Source organism: Bos indicus x Bos taurus, chromosome 3 (assembly GCF_003369695.1).
Source record: "Bos indicus x Bos taurus breed Angus x Brahman F1 hybrid chromosome 3, Bos_hybrid_MaternalHap_v2.0, whole genome shotgun sequence".
In the NCBI taxonomy this organism is placed as follows: Eukaryota; Metazoa; Chordata; class Mammalia; order Artiodactyla; family Bovidae; genus Bos; species Bos indicus x Bos taurus.
Window position 1 is genome coordinate 46,694,954 of NC_040078.1, and position 15,804 is coordinate 46,710,757.

Genomic DNA, 15,804 nt, shown 5'->3' on the forward strand with positions numbered 1-15,804 from the left:
AGATCATGTCACCTTTTTCTAGATCTTATTCTGACTGAGTCTGAAGAAATTCTCCTACCATAGAAGAAAAGATGACAGAACCACACACAGGAAAAACTAATAGCAACACCAGTTGGTTCTTCAGCAAAATCATATCTTCCTTGATTAATATGAAATAACCCAGTTGATAACGGCTGAAAAATGAAAGTATGGGTGTTGTGATATCTCATGAGATTAACTCAGTAATATCCTCTCTGAGTAAATCTTTACCTCTTCTGATATTTGTAGCTTTACATGGTAATAAAATCTAAGTGTAAAAATGAACTGAAAGAAAGATTAGCTTTGAAAAACAGCAGACAGGCTATCAGCAGCCACCAGGGTCAGTGCCCTGTTGTTCTCAGAAGAGTGCAGCACCATGACCAGGAGAAAGCTGTTCCCTGACTCCTAACAGCCTCCCAGCCCCTCACATAGAACCCTGGGTGGTTGCCTAGGCTTGCAGTCTGAGTGGAGAGAGAGAGATCTTAGCATAATAGGATCTGAAGAGCTTGATCCAGAAGTTTGCCTTCCTACAGTGCCTCACTGGTTAAGTTCTGAGAAATCACAATTCAAAAGGAGAATTTATTGATTGATTAAATTCATAGGGACAACTGAGCTCAACATGTGTTTACTAAATAAGTTTGGAAAATAACAATGAGGCTTTTAATTTGTGTCAAGATGAAAAGCTTTTGTATTTGATAGGTGGGAATGGATATTTATTTTTTAATATTTCAGACTCCCTGGTGTAATGGATATGCACATGTTGGCAATCTTTTAATAGTTAAGATTCATTTATAACCTACACCTCAAAAATTGGTTGTTGTTTAGTTGCTAAGTCATGTCTCTTTTGTGACCCCATGGACTTTAGCCAACCAGGATCCTCTGTCCATGGAATTTCCCAGCAAGAATACTAGACTGGGTTGCCATATCCTTCTCCAGGGGATCTTCCCAACCCAAAGGTTGATCCCACATCTCTTGCATTGGCAGGCAGATTCTTTATCACTGAGCCACCAGGAAGCCCACCTCAAAAATACTACATATAATTTACCTGTCAAAAATAAATTTTCCCAGATCTAGTCTTCACTCTTCTGGATGAGAGAATTGAAACTCCAGGGGCATTTCCTCCTGGAGTGGGGGATGGGATAGGGAGCATCATGGCAAAAGCAAAAATGTAGGTATCAAAATTTCTGCTTCATTATTTTCATAATAAATTCTTTATTAAAATTTTCAAAATCATACTAATAAAACTACCACAGTCTACCAATTCACCAGATATATAATTATTTTATTGCAGTGTTTAATTTTTGTGGGCATTAGCAATGATAGCATTGCATTCTGTTTGTAGCTATTCTAACATTGTCATTTCAGCACCTTTCTGCTACCACTGATGCAAGACCAAGTCCCCTATCCCTCTTCCTTCAGTTTCCTATTACCTTAAGCAACCCAACAGAGGTGATATTATTTCAGGACATATCTGAAAATAACGTCTTAAAAAAATTTTTTTTATGTAACCAACCACCTGCATGGCAGGAAAATCACAGGAAACAAATAACCATCCCTGCATGAGTCACTGTCACCAGCAATCTCACAAGGTAATGAAACCAATTCCACACTTTGCTGGTAGCCTGTAACTGGGGGGTGAAAACCAAAGGGTTTTGATCATTCTGAGAGCAGGGGCTAGAAGAATTCCTGGATTTAAACAAAGAAGAAAGGCAGAGTTCCCTGAGTTCATTGTTCTCAGCCATTTAATTGTCCTCCTGATTCAATGTTCATCCGAGTGCATAAAACACTACTGGACTTCTAGAGACCAAACTGAGCTCAAATGAAGAAAATCGTGACTAAGGAGAAAAAGTCTATGATTAGAGCTGCAGGAAGCTGCCACCCAGAAATTTGAATGTTGAGCTCTGACAAACAAGTTCTTTCAAAGGCACTAAAGAAATCTCCTGATAATTCTTTCATTGAGTTGGTCAGAAAGAGATCTGTTCACCTGCTGGGAAAATTTCAAACCCCTGACTACACAGATGGTAATCAGGCTGCCACACTTTGAAATATGAAGTAGAATACTTAATTCTGGTGAAATTATGAATGAGAGAAGAAATCTCTTCCCCTGATAGGCGGGGTGGACTAAGATACATCCAGACATAAACCAGTAACCTTATTGGTGCTTATATTCAGTTTTCCCAAAGCCAAATCCAGTAAAGTGAATTTTCTCTCTTCAAGTCTCCCTTCAAGTCTAAGCATTTCAGACAAGATTCAATAAAAAATTTTAATCTAATTTTTGTGTCAGCAAAGCCCATATAAATCAGCACAAGCCCTGAAAAATTGAAGACGCACTGTTTTTTATTGAATCCATAAATCTAAGAACTTAGCATTGAACAGTTTTAAGTGTTTCTTTAAAAAAAATAATTAGTGTGATAACAGACAGGGAAATTGAGCCCAAGGGTCTAAGAGGCTTATTCAGATCCCAGAAGCAAGAAGTATTTGGGAAAAGAATGTTGCCTAAGTAAACATGACTAAATTATCTGAATCCAACCCTAACAATTGAATGTACTATATCTTGTTCCAAAGGGTTTTACTTTGGATTTTGGTTCCCTTATATGTGTCCTAAAACCCCACTGAGAGTCATGGCACGAAAGTGCTTTGAAATCCATTTATTTTTCAAGTGAAACACTTAGACTTGGAAATTTGACAGTGAAGTTGGCACAAAGGGAGAACTTTGAGGTGGCTGCATTCAGAATTCTCTCTTCACTAACAACTTTTTTTGATCAATTTCTATTTATATAGTTACTATCTCACTTCCAATATCAAACTAAGAAGAATATATATCAATACAAATTGTGTTTATCTCTGGAGAAGGAAATGGCAACCCACTCCAGTATTCTTGCCTATAAAATCCCATGGACAGAGGAGCCTGATAGGCTACAGTCCGTGGGGTCGCAAAGAGTCAGACACGAAGGAGCGACTTCACTTACTTACTATGTTTATTCCTGCTCTATAAACCCAACAGAAACAATCTCTTGTTTGCTTTCCTAGAAAGCTACCTGAAATGTGGAAGAAAGCACATTGTGTCTTTAGTGAAGATTCAGATTATAAAGTTTGTCCTTCTCTCAACATGTATGTCCTTAGAACTCCAATTGTGGTCTACAGTGGATCAGTATTGAAACCATGTGAAAAATCTCAGGTTCCACCCAGGTCTACTGAATCAGAATCTGCATTTTAACAAGCTCCCCAGGTATTCATTAGGGCTTCTCTTGTAGCTCAGCTGGTGAAGAATCCACCTCCAAAGCTGGAGACCTAGATTCTATCCCTGGGTTGGGAAGATCCCCTGGAGAAGGGAAGGGCTACCCACTCCAGGATTCTGGCCTGGAGAATTCCATGGACTGTATAGTCCATGGGGTCGCAAAGAGTCAGACACGACTGGATGACTTTCACTTCACTACTTCCATATTCATAGAACAATGGGAGACATTGTTCTATGTAATTTCAACACACTAATCCTGTGTTTCATTTCCTGTGCACAATTTATGATTTACAGCACGTGCAAGCTGGAAACCCCCCTTTCTTAGATATCATTGAGTTTCCTGTAGTGCTTCCAAGCAAACACCATCTACATATGTAGACTGATATTTAATGAGCCTTTGCTGCCTCTAGGTTTACTTCTTTATTGAAGCTTTAAATCAAGTCAAATGTTTAGCTTTATCTTAGCCCCAAATAGAACACATTAAAGAGTAACGGGAAAACAGAAAAAGGGGTCTAACGTATATTGAACCTTAATAAACACTTTAAACTTACATCCACTTTAATCCTGTGAAGTAGGATTTTATAAAATGTTACAGATGAGAAAACAATCTCAGAAACCTTACTTGTTCTGTGTCACAAAATCGAATGACACAATCAGGATTTAAGCTGAAGTGCTTCTCATTTGAAATCCCCTGAAAAGCATAGTTGCATAGTAATGCGCAGACAAATGCAGTGGTATCAGCTGCTTTTATTATTCTTGGTTTTCCTGTGTAAGCAAGTCACATTGAAGTTATCTAAATGCTAAATAACAAAAGCGATACCAAAATCACACACCTGCTTTACTTTACCTTCCTCCAAACCACCCTTTCTAATGATACACTGGTAAATCTAGATGTTGCACGTATTTTTTTTAAGTTGGAGCTTTTTTTTTTTTTTTTTAAAGATGTATTTCTTTTTGGCTGCACTGGGTCTTTGTTTCAGTGAGTGGGCTTCTTACTGTGGTGGCTTCTCTTGTTGAGGAACACAGGGTCCAGGGTGTGCGGTCTTCAGTAGTTGAGAGTATGTACTTAGTTGCCCTGGGCAGGGATCTTCCTGGACCAGGGATTGAACCTGTGTTCCCTGCAATGGCAGGCAGATTGTTAACCGCTAGACCACCAGGGAAGCCCTGAAAATGTTTTTAATATGCAATTTGATCACCCTATTTTTATTGATACTTGGTGTGTTTAATCAACTAACTTACTGTGATTACTGAATTATTTAGGCTCATTTATGTTACAGTCTTTTGTGTTTTCTTTTCTCCATATTTCTTCCTTTGTCCCTTTCACTTCCAGCCTATTATTTGATAACATTTATTCTCACTCCCTCTTTTTTTCTCTCTGCCAATTTAGAATTATACTTGTATTTCTATTCTTTTAGTGTCAATATTAAAATTTTTAACAATCCTATTTTATTTCATATTTTTCTAACAAAGTCTATTTTACCCTCTAAACACTAGCCCTCTGTTTGTCTTGGATCTTGTACTTTTCATTAGTTTTAAGATAATTGGTGGTTACTGGCTTCCCTGGTGGCTCAGTCAGTAAAGAATCCACCTGTGATGTGGGAGACATGGGTTCAATCCCTGGGCTGGGAAGATCCCCTGCAGGAGGGCATGGTAGTTCACTCCAGTATTCTTGCCTAGAGAATCCCCATGAACAGTGGAGCCTGGTGGGCTACAGTCCATGGGGTCACAAAGAGTTGGACATGACTGAGTGACTAAGCACATACACAATACTAATATTAGCATCAGTAGTTAATTTATATCCCTATTTTGATGATGTCTTCCCTAATTTACTGGTTTACTACTTGATTAGATCTTCACTCAGCTATTATACATGGGGGATGAATTCACCTAATCCTAGTACCTCAAAATGGTATTTTGCCTTTACTTTGAACAATAGTTTAGCTAGTTACAGAGCTAATATTTTGAAAATTATTTTCCCTCTCTGTCAACTCATAACATCTATTGTTACTTCTGTGAAGTCTGCTCTCAGCTTAATTTTCACCACTATGTAGGTAATGTCTTTTTCCCCCATTAGCATTTAAGAACTCCTACTCTTATTTTCTACATTTTGTTACTCTGGATATGGATTTATTTTTATTTTTGAATTTCAGCTTGTGGCCCTTTTCTGATGATAAATTTTTCAGTTCAGAAAAACACTAAGTCCTTCATTAACTCTTAAAATATTACCTTTCTGCTACTCTTTTTTCTAATTCTGGAACTCCTATTACATGTGGGTTGGGCTTCTCACTGTACTCTCTGTCTCTTACCTTTCCTTTTATACTTTATCTACATCTCCTGAATTCTAAGTCAAGTTCTCAGATCTTTCCACTAGTTCACTCATTCTTCCTTGGTTGTGTTCAATCTACTGAGTTTCTTTCAATGATTACATTTTTACTTCCTAAATTGCTATATTTTAAAAAACATCATCTCTTACCCATGACTCATCCTCATCTATTTTTGTTTATAATACCTGGTTTCTCTATGCATATATTTTTACTTTGTTTCTTTGAGGATTTTGACCATCTACCATATAATGCCATGTTCAAAAGATTATAATCTTAGTAATCTTATCATTTGGATTTCCCAGGTAGCTCAGTGGTAAAGAATCCACCTGCCAATGCAGGAGACATGGGTTCCATCCCGGGGTTGGGAGGATCCCCTGGAGAAGGAAATGGCAACCACTCCAGTATTCTTGCCTGGAATATTCCATGAACAGAGGAGCATGGCAAACTACAGTCTATGGGGTTGCAAAAGAGTCAAACATGACTTAGCAAATAAACAATTTCATCATTTAGTAAATCTGTTGACTATTGTGAGTTTTCATTCATGAAATTTTAGTTGCAAGATCAAATTCACAATTGTATGTTATCATTTTTCCTTTCTACTCCTCTTTGCACTCACTATACCATGTCTAGTCTCTCTATAGTTGACTGTATTAGGGTTACTCAGGTCCCCAGTCAAAAAACAGGATTTGTACTGACAGCTCAGAACTACCATTCTGGGAGTTAAAACTGATCTAGTATCAAAGTCAGTATATGACTTGAGCCCTATCGAGCTGTCTCTGCTTCCTCTTGCCATGCTACCAAGCAGTACATTATAGGCTATAGCCCCTGAGAATGATGCTGACTCATTTTATTTCCTCAGCTCCTGAGGTGGAGCTCTCAGCTGCCTCTTTGTGTTTTCATCCTATAAAGTAGCATATCTCCAGCTTCAGTCTCCCTAATTGCAATTTCTGTCTTTTAAATTTTTTGTCAGTAAGATGTTTATCTTCTTTTCCAGAATAACAGTGATCCTATATGTATTATTTATAGATGCTATTGCCATACATTTATAGTTGGGAAGAGACAGTTTTATATATAAACTTACAGTGCCATTGTGATCAGAATACTACCTCTCTAGTAATATGAACTTTTATCCTAAGGAATGAAGAGCACCACAGTTAGAATCCACTGAGACTACTTTTTTTATGTGATCAATCATATTTAAACAAAAAAAAAGAAGTTTTTTCAGAAATCTTGCAAAACAAAGCCATGGAACATTAATAGTCATTGCTAACAAAAAATGCCCCTGTAAGAAATAATTTATGATTAATTTGAGACAAACTGTACTGATTTTAAGTCAAACGATGAGGAGAACAAACTTAATTTTCTTCTCCAGCTAGCCTGTTCACCTATCACCTCATGTCCAGCACTTCCCCCAGTTCACATGTCTGAAGCAATCATTTCCTCTTTGTCTCTTCCCCTTTGAACAACAAAAGGATTAAAATAGATCATTTGAAATTCTCAACTTCTTGATAGGTATATTTTAAGAGTGCATTCCAAATATTGTATTAACTTTCGAATAGTAAAATGGTTTGTAGCTAATAGGAAATAAAAGATTTTATTTTGTTCCTTACAAATTGGCACTTGTCAAAATACCTCTACAAGGATTAAATTATGTGCCACTGTAGCTTCAACACCCCCTGAAAGGAGTTCAGAGTGGAGATCAGAAATGAGGCCCTGCTCTGCTCTGGGAAAAACTGGCAGAACAGGTCTCCAGATAGATACTTTCAGGAGAAGATTTTAGGAGCCCAACTCTTGCATCTTCTCATAAATAAAATCTTTTCTAGTGATGTCTACTTCTTGTGAATCACAGTCACCAGACTGGCAGCAACCTTCTGCAAAAATGTACCCTTAATTGCGTGTACTACTCACTCTTCACCAAAATCACATATATAACTCCCCTACCTCTTTGGAACAGTTTCTCACAACTTTCTGAAATGCTGTCTCCCAGGCTATAGTCTTCATTTTGCCCCAAATAAACCTAACTCACAACCCTCACATTGTGCTTTTTTTCCTTTCAGTTAGACTGTTTACTATTAAGGAGTTTATTAGTAAGCAAGCTAAGTTGTTCGTTTGTTCTGAGCAGAGAGGCCTTAATTTCACATTAAGCCAATTTATTGCACAAGCCATGAAAACACAACAGAGTAAACAGAGGACCGACCAACACTGACTATAATCTGTGAGCTCCAAGTCAGGAGTTAGAAAATTATGCCTCCAAGCAAAACCCAGCCAATATCTGATTCTCTAGATAAAATTAAATTGGACCACTTACATATAGTCTCTGGCTGTTTTCACAGGAGCAGAATTGAGAATTTTCTCCAGAGTTAAGAATTCTCTATAGAGACTGTATAGCCTGCAAAGCTGAAAATAATTACTCAATAGAAAAAATTTGTTGACCTCTTCCCTAAATGGTCTCCCTCCTTTTTAAAATAATAATAGTTAATTAATTATTTGGCTGTGCCGGTCTTTGTTGCTGTGCAGGCTTTTCTCAAGTTGCGGTGCATGGGCTTCTCAGAGAAGTGGCTTCTCTTGTTGCAGGGCATGGCCTATGGGTTGTGCAGGCTTCAGTAGCTGCAGCACATGGGCTCAGTGGTTGCAGTTCCCAGGCTCTAGAGCACAGGCTCAATAGCTGCGGTGCATGGGTTTAGCTGCTCTGCGGTGTGTGCAATCTTCCCAGATTACAGATTCAACTTGTGTCTTTTGCATTGGCAGGCCAATTCTTTACCACTAAGCCACCAGGGAATCCCTCTCCCTACTTTTTTTTTGAAGGAAAAATTAATAACTGGCCTGGCCACCAAAAGGAGATCTGAGTCTTCCATAATAGAAGAACTTATGTCCATGTTATTATACCAGCCTCTGAAAGAGATAAGTTTCCCCTGCCCTAATTCTGGTCTCCCAATTTTCCCTCTCTATCCACCTACTTCCCTGAAAACATTTTTTCTTCTTCCAACCTAGCCCCACTTTCCTTCTCTATCAATATCTTAATGCCCAGTTGCATACATTATATCATCCTTTCATTTTACTCAATATTTAATCATGTGTCATCACCTCTTTCATCTGCCATATCCCTTTGCTCCATGTGTAACCAGCCAGTCTCCCTCTGATATGTCTTGTATATTCTGTACTTTTCTAGTTTCACAGCCTCTTAGATTCACTCACTCAGCCAGTCTTTCAAACAAAACAACACATTCTTACAACACCTACTGTGTGTACCATGGATTCTGCTAAGCACAAGGATCATATGGTCTGGAAAGACAGACAAACAGATAAACAAGCACATGCAATAAGTTGTTACAATTGAGTTTCATTCATGACCAAAAAGAAAAAGAAAAAAGTATGGAATCAATTCTCCCTTGAATGAAATGAAGAAATTTGTGAGGCATGAAATCTGTGATTTCATGAGATTTTTATCAATAAGAGATTTACTGAATATGTCCTAAAAGTTCTAGAAAATGAAGATTTTTATGAATTAGGTATAGTAAAATTCATTTAAAAATTAAAAGTTATTTTAAGATAAGAATGTATTCACAAGTATACTTTTATCAAATGCTTTAAAGTAGTTATAAAAGACAAGTGAGGCAACATGAAATTAATTAAATATAAATAGAACATGATTGATCTCCTGCCCTTAGGAATTCATTAACTCTCACTGATTGAATTTTAATAAATCAGAATGCATAGAGTTACCTTCAGTGGAGTTGGTGCTGCAGTAGAGGCTCCAAGAGCAAAGAACTCTTCACATTTAAAAATCCCTAAAAGAAACAATGGGTCAAATAGGGAGCCAAATAGTTGGATAGGAAATTTATATCATTTTTTGATGATAACAAAGAGAAAAAAGAGGAGGTAAAGAAGAGGAGGGAGGGGTGGAGGGAGAGATATCCTCCCAACTGATTTGGGAAATCTGCTGAAAGATGAGACTTTCTAAACATCAGTTCTCAATTTGACAGAAGAGACTGACACTGATTTGGAAATTGATCAAGATACCCAGATTTGACCCTTCCCAGTCTGTTCTATCCAGCGAAGTAGGAGCCAAAGCTGTCTGGCCACTTGTTCTCCTGGAGAAAGTTTAACTTTCTCCCTGCAGGCTGCTCTAGTGGAGAGAGAATGTGTGATGAAATCTAGTTACAACAGACACTTAAAAAAAAGATTAAAACTAAGATTTGAAGAATAGACTACCTTGAAAGAACCTAAATTCTGATCATAGAAGGTTTTCAAGTGGAGCTAAAAGTGTTCGGAACGTTGTAGGGGCATGCCTCCCATCTCTACCTAGCTTCCGACTCTTGTATCTAGAGGAAGTTTAAACTACTTTTTTGTTGTTCAGCGGCTAAGTCGTGTTTGACTCTTTGTGACCCCATGAACCGTAGTATGCCAGGCTTTCCTGTCCTTCCATATCTCCCAGAGTTTGCTCAAACTCATGTCTATTGAGTCAGTGATGCCATCTAACCATCTTATCCTCTAACACCTCCTTCCCCTCTTTCCCCCAATCTTTGCCAGCATCAGGGTCTTTTCTAATGAGTTGGCTCTTCCTATTAGGTAGTCAAAGTATTGGTGCATTCAGTGTGAGTCCTTCCAATGACTGTTCAGGGTTAATTTCCTTTAGGATTGACTGGTTTGATCTCCTTGTTGTCCAAGGGACTCTGAAGATCTCCAGCACCACAATTTGAAAGCATCAACTCTTCTGTGCTCAGCCTTCTTTATGGTCCAACTCTCACATCAGTCCATGACTACTGGAAAAACCGTATAGACTTGACAATAAGGACATTTGTCAGCAATGTGATGTCTCTGCTTTTTAATACACTATCTAGGTTTGTCATAGCTATTCTTCCAAGGAGCAATTGTTTTTAATTTCAAATTTTAATTTTAAGCTACTTAGATAACCTTTTAGATTTATTGTAACTCTGTGGCTTTAACCAATGGTTGCATTTTGAGTCTACTGAAAGCCTGTAAGCCAGAATCTAGTGCAGAAGAGGTAGTCAAGGTGGGTCTGTACAAAGAATAAGTGGAGTAAAATGGATGAACAGACAGGAGAGGGTGAGAAATGAGGAAGCAGAAGAAGGGACCTAGTTTGTCATTTCAAGGCAGTCGAACAGATTTGCCTTGAATGGATATGTATTTACTAGTATGTAACTTTGAGGAACATTACTTAACCTCCCTGAGTCTTGATTTATCATTTAAAAGATTGGGATAAGGTTGAGATAATACCAATCTCATTAGGTTGATTTGAGGAAGAAGTGAGTTGCATGTAAAGTGTGTATCATACTTCACAGTAGATAGTAAACATTCAGGAGATACCATTTCACTTCTTGAAATCCTCATCATTCCTGTTATCTGTATTAAAAAGTAATTTAAATAACTCAAGAAATACAAAGGCATGGTGAGCTGAATTCCATCAACCAGCATGAAAGCTGTAAGGAACCTCTAAATACAAGTCTCAATGTAGCAGTGTAGATATCTAAGGATTTTTTTTTCTGCAGTTAACTTTTATACTAGGAGCATACATGGTATTCCTTTCATATTTTTTTTTTATTTTAGCCACACAGAGTTATGGGATTTTAAGGTGACGTCGACACAGGGAAACCTGTGTTTTCTTTTGTTATTATTGGTATCTCCACAGTCTGTTGGCAACTAAGGGGAAAAAGTCACTGTTCAGAGATGCCTGTATGGGAAGATTTAAACCATATCAATTTCAAAGGGTGTATACAGCAAGAAAATATTGCTTCTTTTAAAAAGACTAATGTAAATCAGATTAAGTGATTTAAACAGAAATAAACCTGTAAAGGTTACTAAGGTGCTGATAAGCTTTTATAGCTGTTAGACAAAGAGGGGTATCTCTTATATTTTAAAGGAGGCTTACAGAGGCAGCATTTATTAAGGCAAAGAACAGTAACTGCATGAAAAACCAAATGCGACACTCCCTGGAAGATATATGACCTTTCCAGAGCTCCAAAAGGACATAAGTTCTATAGCAACAGGTTTTTAAGCCACGGTCCTGGATATTTCTTAGTTCCTGAAACACTTTCAGAAGCTCTCTTCCTTTGTCAGCAACCAACAAGGAAAACATGATTTTCTCAAAGATTTTTGTAACACATGAATTGAAATAAATATGAGCATTTATCCACTGGACACCCTCCATTATTAGTTGAGGGCTGCCCCAAAGGCTGCTAACTCCTCTGCCACTTCAAGGCTGACAGGTTCTTCAGAGGCCCATTGCAATGGAAGGGAAGCTGCCAGCACAAGGCAGGTCTGGGCTTCCATGCCACTTCCATCACAGCCATGGCTAAACTAAGGGAGTGTGGCCCTGGGCACAAAAGGCATTGCTACAGTGCCCTTTTGGTTGGGTGACAGGGTGTCAGGAATAAATCCTTCTGCACTGAGGACATATTGTACACATGTCCAGATGGAAAGCACTGTGAGTGCTCTGAAGACTCCACCCATGGCACATGACTTACCACATCGTATGTTGATAAGATGGGAGGGAGGGGGGCAGATGGCGATACATGCTCACCCAGCTACTGACATAATGGAACCAAAGCAGGCAACATGGAGACCTTGCCTCTGGGCACTTCCGTTGTGCACTCTCTCCCCCTTTGGCTTTACCTAGTAAAATCCTATGTGCCTCAAAACATTACTCAAATCCCTTTCTAGGCTGCTTCTGTTCACTAAAATTTTCTTTGACTTTTTTGCAACCATGTGTTTGTCCAGGCTGTTGAAGGACACAGGAACAAAAAATATCCACTTCACTGGGAAGGTATCTTTAGGCCAAAAAAGAAGGTAGGCAGTTCCATATAATCAATGAACTAGCTTATTAGAGGGTAACATACTTGATGGGGCAGACAACAATCCAAAGGCATTCATAGCTGCACTCAACACTGGTGAGCGGCCACTGGGACAATCTTATACTTAACCTGAGGGTATGGAGGTAGGGGCTTGGAAACAAGATGTGCACTTCTAAGTCAAGTTTCATGAATGTGTAACTATTATCATGTGCCCTGGGAATATGTCAGGGAAGATTTTCATCATTGACTGGGGACTAACAGAGCGTAGGGGCTACCTGGTCCTCATGATTATTAAACAATGTTAACTACAAAGTCCTTGATGGCAGAAGTGATTCACCGCATAGGGCAGTGCTGGGTAGGGTCAATAGAAGAACAGGAGGAACCGATGCCAAGTAGCATCAGTTATGCTAATAGCCACACACAGGCAAATTTCTGGAACACTCAGATCAAGCCTGTATCTTCTTCTTCCTGTTTGAGTTCAAGTCTGTCCGTTCTTCCTGGCATTCTTTCTGTTCATATCCATATTCAAAGTCTTCCTTGTTTTAGTCTGTGTCTACACGTCTCTCTTCCAAAACCCTTCCTTGACTCCTCCAGCAAGATACAACCTCCTGTTTAGTGGCACTTCTCGCTTTCTATCTTACAGCTCTTTATGTGCTTATCTCACCTCTTCTCTCAGATATAATAATAAATCCGTAACACGAGGATCCACATCCCATTGTTTCTGTATACTTCATGTCCTGTAGCACACGGCATGGCTTATTCCAGATATTAAATAAATACTTATTGACTAAATAGAGATTGAATTATAAGCTTGTTGCAGACTGAAGTTGTGGAAATATTTGTGTGTGCTCTCAATATTGCCACATGTCTCATGCTGCTTGAGGCAGAAATTTTTTGTGTGCTTCCCAGACCCCTTTTCTTCTCCCTCCTGGCACACATCTAGACTAGAAGTCTAGTCTTTCTTGCAGTTGGGTGGGGGAATGTTACCGCATTTGCTGGTAGATGGGAATGCAAGTGATGTGTGCCTCATTTAGGCTCCAAGAAGGGTCCTCTTGCTGTCACTCTCCCATTCATTTAGACGGTCCATGAGAAAGTGCCACTACCCCAGTGGAGTAGAAGCCTCCAGACAGAACAAGCACAGGCTCTGAAAGACTAACTCCCCTCATCTCTTCCCTGACCCACTTTTCATAGGAACACAAGTGAAGACTTAACCTTTGGTAGGCTACTGAAATTTATGACTATTTATTATGATACTTGGGCTTCCCTGATAGCTCAGTTGGTAGAGAATCTGCCTGCAATTCTGGAGACACCAGTTCGATTCCTGGATCAGGAAGATCTACTGTAGAAGAGATAGGCTGCCCACTCCAGTATTCTTGGACTTCCCTTGTGGCTTAGCTGGTAAAGAACCCATCTGCAATGTGGGAGACCTGGGTTTGATTCCTGGGTTGGGAAGATCCCCTGGAGAAGGGAAAGGCTATCCACTCCAGTATTCTGGCCAGGAGAATTCCATGGACTATGTAGTCCATGGGGTCACATATAGTCAGACATGACTGAGTGACTTCCCCTTTTTTTTGCATTATGATACTCAGCCTACTCTGATCAACAAAAACTCTTAACAGATATTTTTTAATAACCTTATTAACTCTATTTGGAAGATAGTAATGCCATGTTTCTTTGAATTTAAGACACATTATGGAACATCATTATGTTCCATTGAGAAAGAACGAATGCTGTCAATCAAGTTATGACAACCTGTCCCAATTTCCAAGGAGTTAAACTGTACAAAAAAGGGAATCTTAGAATCAATGAAATACCATAATGATAACTTGTGTGTAAAATCATTCTATCATTTACAAAGTGCTTTAGTGAAATATTCAACCCATTTTTGTAACAAGCATTCATTTAGTCACTTTTTTTTTTTTCTAAATATCATTCTTGGTCCTGAGTATAAGACATAGTCCCTGACCTCAGGGGGTGAACAGTCTAATAAGAGACACTCATAATTAAAAATAATTACAATTCATTTCAGTAGGCATAAGAATAGCTAATGCATACTGTACATGCTTTGCACTAGATGCTGTGAATTACACATATTTCAGGGTTATGTCAGTCCCATGGGATCAGTAGTGTTTTAGTAGTGTGCCACCCAGTAAGTACATCAGAGGGCAGTGTACACAGTCCAGAAACAGCATTGTAAAGAGAGTAACTAAGCGTGTGATTGGGGTGGGCTGCATCAAGCGTTGTGTTACTGAGAAGACAAGGCTGTAACTATGCCTTGAAACTGAAAAGTGTCCACAGGCACATAGCAAACATTCCAGGGTGAGGGAAAAGAGGTACAGAGCAAAGAGGTAATGAATGTTTCCAAGATGCTGGTGTCCATCTTCTGAGGAGGTGGGAGGTCAAGGAAGATAAGTTTGGAAAGAGTGTAGTGAATAATTAACAAGAAGCTTCCTGTGTAAGGTGAAAGTGTTTGGACTGGTTCACTGGGATAATTAGAATTTGAGAGAGATTTTGGGGAGGAGTGGATGTGGGTCTGGATATTACCAAAATAAGGTCAAAATGGCAACTTAAAAAAATAATCCATGAATTTGTCTACATTTTTAGGCACTGAATGTAGTGCCTATATTGTCATCACTGAATGTGACGAAAGAAGATAAGATGGTTGGATGGCATCGCTGACTCAATGGACATGAGTTTGAGCAAGCTCCGGGAGCTGGTGATGGACAGGGAAGCTTGGCATGTGCAGTCCATGGGGTCACAAAGAGTCAGACACAACTGACTGAACTGAACCGATAAGCACTGAGTTCAGATTAGCAAAGAAATAGGATCCTTTATGTCTTGGTATCACTCAATCAACAAGAATGAAAGATAAATAAGGAGATCCCTATTTAGATGGCAAAAACATCAAGAACATTTGTTACTGAAATTCATTTGAATTGATTTCATATTACACATGCATAAAAAGATAAGTTTCTATTCCTTTTGCAGTTTTATGAGTTATTACCTAAGACTTTACGGCAATCATTCACAAATCCATTCAGTCCACTTATTACCTCTGGAATATTTTCTTTTAAAAATATTACTAGGAGCAATTTTAACCAGACCAAGTTTCAGGCTTTAAAAGGCAGCTATTTTACATACACAGTAAGTACTTTTTCTGAAAATTTTGTGTTATAGATTCATAATTCACAGTGGGATACCCCTGTTAATATGCACTCACAGCTGCATGCAGCCCTCGGAACCATTATTATATTAAGAATAATGTAAAGACACTTGAACTTATTCTGTATCATCATGCATATTACTGAGTGTGTGTCATTATGAATAGCAGTCACAGCACACATCATAATGGTATGTTAAAGACAGCGTTGTGGTGTAAACTAAATGCACATTAAGAATACTCAAAACTCTA

General features: G+C 38.6%; 1 long non-coding RNA gene across 1 annotated transcript in view; it reads right to left on the bottom strand.

Moving 5' to 3' along the window:
- Positions 1-9,410, bottom strand: part of LOC113890490 — an 80,584-nt gene extending 71,174 nt beyond the window's left edge. Inside the window, exon 1 of the long non-coding RNA XR_003510505.1 lies at positions 9,304-9,410. This is a non-coding gene — a long non-coding RNA (uncharacterized LOC113890490). The remainder of the gene's footprint in view (positions 1-9,303) is intronic.
- Positions 9,411-15,804: the final 6,394 nt, after the last annotated feature.